Below are 6,504 nucleotides of genomic sequence, written 5' to 3' on the forward strand. Positions count from 1 at the left end.
CAGCTTATCCTATGGGGTAGTACAGACTACACACACAAAGATCATCAATTGTGAGATTATTGACAGCATCTGCCTGCTGGAATTTATGCACCAATGGAAGTTTTAAGATGAGGGGAGGGGACATTGGCTAGCCCTGACCTCGTAGCCAGGGATTATGGGTGAGAAGACATCAGAAGACACCTAAAATCTCTACAAAGATTTGCCAAAAGCAAGACACTTAATGTTGAAATTTGCTCTTGCGAGGAGGTCCCCATTTTATGATGTTTGAGGACGCTCGTTCTCCTGCAGGATAGCTGAGGGAAAATCAAACACAAAAAAATTATGAGGGCATTTTCCCAAGATTAACTTCAATTTCTTCCAAAAGAGCTCATTGCCAAATCATTGGAGGCTGCCATAAGAAAGAAAGGGTTGGTCACTCAGTCGTGTACAACTGTTTGCAGTCACATGGCCTGTAGCTCTCCAGGCTCTTCTGAACATGGGATTTCCAGGGTAAGAATACTGGAGTGGATTGCCATTCCCTTTTCCAGGTGATCTTCCCAAACCAGGGATAGAACCTGAGTCTCCCCACTGCAGGTGGATTCTTTACTGTCTGAGCCACCAGGGAGGCTGCCATACTGTCTTTAAATTTAGAATGCCAAGGCACTAACCAGAAATCCTCAGTGAGTTATGTGTGTGTGCAATGTAATGAACAAAATGTTTGTTAGAATCAACTGTAGATTTTTTTCCCTCATTTGAGAGGTAGATATATGCTATTTTCATTTTTTTCCACAGATTGCTCTGAGACTGAGGGGCAAGTGAAGCATTTTCTTTAGAATTATCTATCACTATTGCACCTATGGAAAAAAAATGCAAAAAAAGCAAAATGGCTGTCTGCAGAGGTCTTACAAACAGCTATGAAAAGAAGAGAAGTGAAAAGCAAAGGAGAAAAGGAAAGATGTAAGCATCTGAATGCAGAATTCCAAAGAATAGCAAGAAGAGATAAGAAAGCCTTCCTCAGTGATCAATGCAAAGAAATAGAGGAAAACAACAGAATGGGAAAGACTAGAGATCTCTTCAAGAAAATTAGACATACCAAGGGAACATTTCATGCAAAGATGGGCTCAATAAAGGACAGAAATGGTCTGGACCTAACAGAAGCAGAAGATATTAAGAAGAGGTGGCGAGAATACACAAAAGAACTGTACAAAAAAGATCTTCATGACCAAGACAGATAATCACAATGGTATGATCACTCACCTAGAGCCAGACATCCTGGAATGTGAAGTCAAGTGGGCCTTAGAAAGCATCACTATGAACAAAGCTAGTGGAGGTGATGGAATTCCGTGGAGCTATTTCAAATCCTGAAAGATGATGCTGTGAGAGTGCTGCACTCAATATGCCAGCAAATTTGGATAATTCAGCAGTGGCCACAGGACTGGAAAAGGTCAGTTTTCATTCCAACCCCAAGGAAAGGCAATGCCAAAGAATGCTCAAACTACCACACAATTGCACTCATCTCACAGTCTAGCAAAGTAATACTTAAAATTCTCCAAGCCAGGCTTCAGCAATACGTGAACCGTGAACTTCCAGATGTTCAGGCTGGTTTTAGAAAAGGCAGAAAACAAGAGATCAAATTGCCAACATCCACTGGATCATGGAAAAAGCAAGAGAGTTCCAGAAAGACATCTCTTTCTGCTTCATTGACTATGCCAAAGCCTTTGACTGTGTGGATCACAATAAACTGTGGAAAATTCTGAAAGAGATGGGAATACCAGATCACCTGACCTGCTTCTTGAGAAACCTATATGCAGGTCAGGAAGCAACAGTTAGAACTAGACATGAAACAACAGACTGGTTCCAAATAGGAAAAGGAGTATGTCAAGGCTGTATATTGTCACCTTGCTTATTTAACTTATATGCAGAGTACATCATGAGAAATGCTGGGCTGGAAGAAGCACCAGCTGGAATCAAGATTGCTGGGAGAAATATCAATAACCTCAGACATGCAGATGACACCACCCTTATGGCAGAAAGTGAAGAGAAACTAAAAAGCCTCTTGATGAAAGTAAAAGAGGAGAGTGAAAAAGTTGGCTTAAAGCTCAACATTCAGAAAACTACGATCATGGCATCTGGTCCCATCACTTCATAGGAATTAGATGGGGAAACAGTGGAAACAGTGTCAGATTTTATTTTGGGGGGGCTCCAAAATCACTGCAGATGGTGACTGCAGCCATGGAATTAAAAGACGTTTACTCCTTGGAAGAAAAGTTATAACCAACCTAGATAGCATATTGAAAAGCAGAGACATTACTTTGCCAACAAAGTCTGTCTAGTCAAGGCTATGGTTTTTCAGTGATCATGTATGAATGTGAAAGTTGGACTGTGAAGAAAGCTGAGTGCTGAAGAATTGATGCTTTTGAACTGTGGTGTTGGAGAAGACTCCTGAGAGTCCCTTGGACTGCAAGGAGATCCAACCAGTCCACTCTAAAGGAGATCAGTCCTGGGTGTTCTTTGTAAGGAATGATGCTAAGGCTGAAACTCCAGTACTTTGGCCCCCTCATTCAAAGAGTTGACTCATTGGAAAAGATGCTGGGAGGGATTGGGGGCATGAAGAAAAGGAGATGACAGATGATGAGATGGCTGGATGGCATCACCGACTCGATCGACTTGAGTTTGAGTGAACTCTGGGAGTTGGTGATGGATGGGGGGCCTGGTGTGCTGCGATTCATGGTGTCACAAAGAGTTGGCCATGAATGAGCGACTGAACTGAACTGAACTGTTTGTGGCCATGAAATTAAAAGACACTTACTCCTTGGAAGGAAAGTTATGACCAACCTAGACAGCATATTTAAAAGCAGAGATATTACTTTGCCAACAAAGGTCCGTCTAGTCAAGGCTTTGGTATGGATGTGAGAGTTGGTCTGTGAAGAAAGCTGAGTGCCGAAGAATTGATGCTTTTGAACTGTGATGTTGGAGAAGACTCTTGAGAGTCCCTTGGACTGCAAGGAGATCCAGTGAGTCCATCCTAAAGGAGATCAGTCCTGGGTGTTCTTTGGAAGGACTGATGTTGAAGCTGAACCTCCAATACTTTGGCCACCTGATGTGAAGAGCTGACTCATTTGAAAAGAACCTGATGCTGGGAAAGATTGAGGGCAAGAGGAAAAGTGGATGACGGAGGATGAGATGGCTGGATGTTATCACCAACTCAATGGACATGGGTTTGGGTGGACTCCGGGAGTTGGTGATGGACAGGGAGTCCTGACGTGCTGCGGTTTTTGGGGTTGCAAAGAGTCAGATACGGAGGCAGAATGGATTTGTGGAAAACAGTAAAGTTCTCTCCACCCTTTCTTCCTCTGGCGATACCAGGAGCCAGTGCCTTGCTGATCCCTCATTCTCTCCCCATTCCAGTCATCCTTTCTGTGAACTTTGATGTTGGTTCCGTTCAGTTCAGTCACTCAGTCGTGTCCGACTCATTGCGACCCCATGAATTGCAGCTTGCCAGACCTCCCTGTCCATCACCAAGTCCCGGAGTTCACTCAAACTCATGTCCATCGAGTTGGTGATGCCATCCAGCCATCTCATCCTCTGTCGTCCCCTTTTCCTCCTGCCCTCAATCTTTCCCAGCATCAGGTTCTTTTCAAATGAGTCAGCTCTTGACATCAGGTGGCCAAAGTATTGGAATTTCAGCGTTAGCATCAGTCCTTTGATGTTGGTTGCTGCTGCTGCTGCTAAGTTGCTTAGCTGGACATTATTCATTATATTCACATATGTGTCATCTTTTCTAGAAATAGTTACGATTTATGCTAAAGCCTAAAACCAAAGAATTTTTGAATAAGATAAAAAATGGTTTATCTTCAGTCTTTTATACATTAGGTTAATTCACATTCTGATGATGTTCAAGTTTATATTTTGTGGGCACTACTGAGTAACCCATTGATATCATTAGCCTTGTGTCATGAGAAGATGAGGTTTGTGTTATAGAATTAAGCAGACTAGCATAGCTCAGTAAATGTTTCTGTAGAATAAAAAAGAAAAAAAAGAAGAAACCCAGAATCTTCTGGGATGGTGGCATTTCAGGTTCATGATTCTCAAGCTTAGCAAGCTTTGCAATCACAACAGAAGCTTGCTATCATCACAGATTTGTAGGTCCTGTCAACAGAGAATCTGATTCAAAGGATCTGTTAGGGGAATCCCAGCCATCTACTTTCTCAATGAACCCTCATATGATGCCAGTGCAGCTGACCCACAGATCATTTTGGTCTAGGAGGTTGCCTACATCTTTAGTTCATTCTGTGAAATATTAATACTTTAAGAAAATTCTTAAAAGGAAAAGTCTTTGTAGGTTTCTTCAAAATAAGCTTATTTTCTTTAGAACCAGTTCTGGTCCATCTCTTTGACGTTTCTTTCTGTAAATAGTTATGAGGTTGGCTATAATAAAGTTTGTTCTGTTGGGCAGATAGAAATCATCTAGGGATATATGGGCCCCAAACACAGCAACTACCCACTGTTGTAGAGAGAAACTTAGGAAAGTTATGATGCTAGCTCACTCTTCCTCTCCTCACTCCTTTCTGCTGGGGAGGGTAAGAAAGAGTAAGAACATAAATGAATCACAAGGGTAGGAAGGCAGACTGATAGTGATGAATGACAAGTACTTTCTGGATTACAAAGTTCAAAGATACAAAGGATTCTAACCTCTGCAGTCTCTGTACCAACCCTGTCTATATTTGGTCTCCTTCATGAGCCTTCTCCTGGCTCTAGCCTTTGTTTCTTTTCAGCTTCTGCTTTCAACCATCACCATCATATATTGCTAGAGAGTCTGCATATATGTATTCTATTTAATCATTAAATGAATGCAGATAAAGTTAATTTGTATCAGGACCCAGAAAATGGATGCCACCCTTGTAGGCTGGCCCATGTCACAAATCTAAATGTAGGTCAACCTGCGCTTAGAGAAAACCCCTCACTGTCAAGGAAATCTAACACCAATCATAATCCTTCAACTCAGCTTTCGCTGGCTAACCTTCCCCTAGAAAACAGAATTTATCAGCATTGTAAGAAAATCCTACACCTCCTAGCCAATCATACCCTGTTTCTGGGAGGGTTCTTCTAACACTCTAGAAAACTCACTCTTGCCCCTACAATCCCTGGGAAGAGTGCTCCACTTATGTGCTTATGAGGCACCACAGTCCTCACATCCATGGATTGTTTTCCCTTGAATTAAAGGACATTAAACTAGTTACTAAAGTGTTTTTGTTTTTTCATTTGATAACCTGAATGAGATGAAAACTATTTTATGTCTTTTTTTCCAAATGGGAATAATGAGAAAAGAAAGGCAAGAAAATTGAGCCAAATATCTAAAATATGAACTCTACAAGGACAGTTTTAGTTTTCATCTTTCACAACTGAATTTGGAGCTTCAAGAACAATGTTTGTAACATAACAGTCTCTCAATAAATATTATACCTATACGTATTTTTTAAATTTAAATTTATTTATTTTAATTGGAGGCTAATTACTTTACAATATTGTATTGGTTTTGCCATACATCAACATGAATCCGTGACGGATGTACACATGTTCCCCATCCTGAACCCACCTCCCACCTCCATCCCCGTAGTCATCCCAGTGCACCAGCCCCGAGCATTCTGTATCCTGCATCGAACCTGGACTGGCGATTCATTTCTTATATGATATTATACATGTTTCAATGCCATTCTCCCAAATCATCCCACCCTCGCCCTCTCCCACAGAGTCCAAAAGACTGTTCTATACATCTGTGTCTCTTTTGCTGTCTCGCATACAGGGTTATCATTACCATCTTTCTAAATTCCATATATATGTGTTAGTATACTGTATTGGTGTTTTTCTTTCTGGCTTACTTCACTCTCTATAATAGGCTCCAGTTTCATCCACCTCATTCGAACTGATTCAAATGTATTCTTTTTAATGGCTGAGTAATATTCCATTGTGTATATGTACCACACCTTTCTTATCCATTTGTCTGCTGATGGACATCTAGGTTGCTTCCATGTCCTGGCTATTATAAACAGTGCTGTGATAAGCATTGGGGTACATGTGTCTCTTTAAATTCTGGTTTCCTCAGTGTGTATGCCCAGCAGTGGGATTGCTGGGTCATAAGGCAGTTCTATTTCCAGTTTTTTAAGGAATCTCCACACTGTTCTCCATAGTGGCTGGACTAGTTTGCATTCCCACCCACAGTGTAAGAGGGTTCCCTTTTCTCCACACCCCCTCCAGCATTTATTGCTTGTAGACTTTTGGATTGCAGCCATTCTGACTGGGATGAAATGGTGCCTCACACGTATGTTTATCTAGAGTTTCAATGATTTATTTCAAAAAAGAACTGTCAGAGGAAACACTGACTGAAACCACCCACCCTGGCAGGCACCATAGTAACTATTTGCATGAGTTATTTTACAACAGGAGGTTCTGGTAAGGAACATTGAACTAACAAGCCACCACCAATTGGAAGAATTTGGGAAAGGTCAAAAGGAAATGCCTCATGTC

Source organism: Budorcas taxicolor, chromosome X, assembly GCF_023091745.1.
Source record: "Budorcas taxicolor isolate Tak-1 chromosome X, Takin1.1, whole genome shotgun sequence".
Classification (NCBI taxonomy): Eukaryota; Metazoa; Chordata; class Mammalia; order Artiodactyla; family Bovidae; genus Budorcas; species Budorcas taxicolor.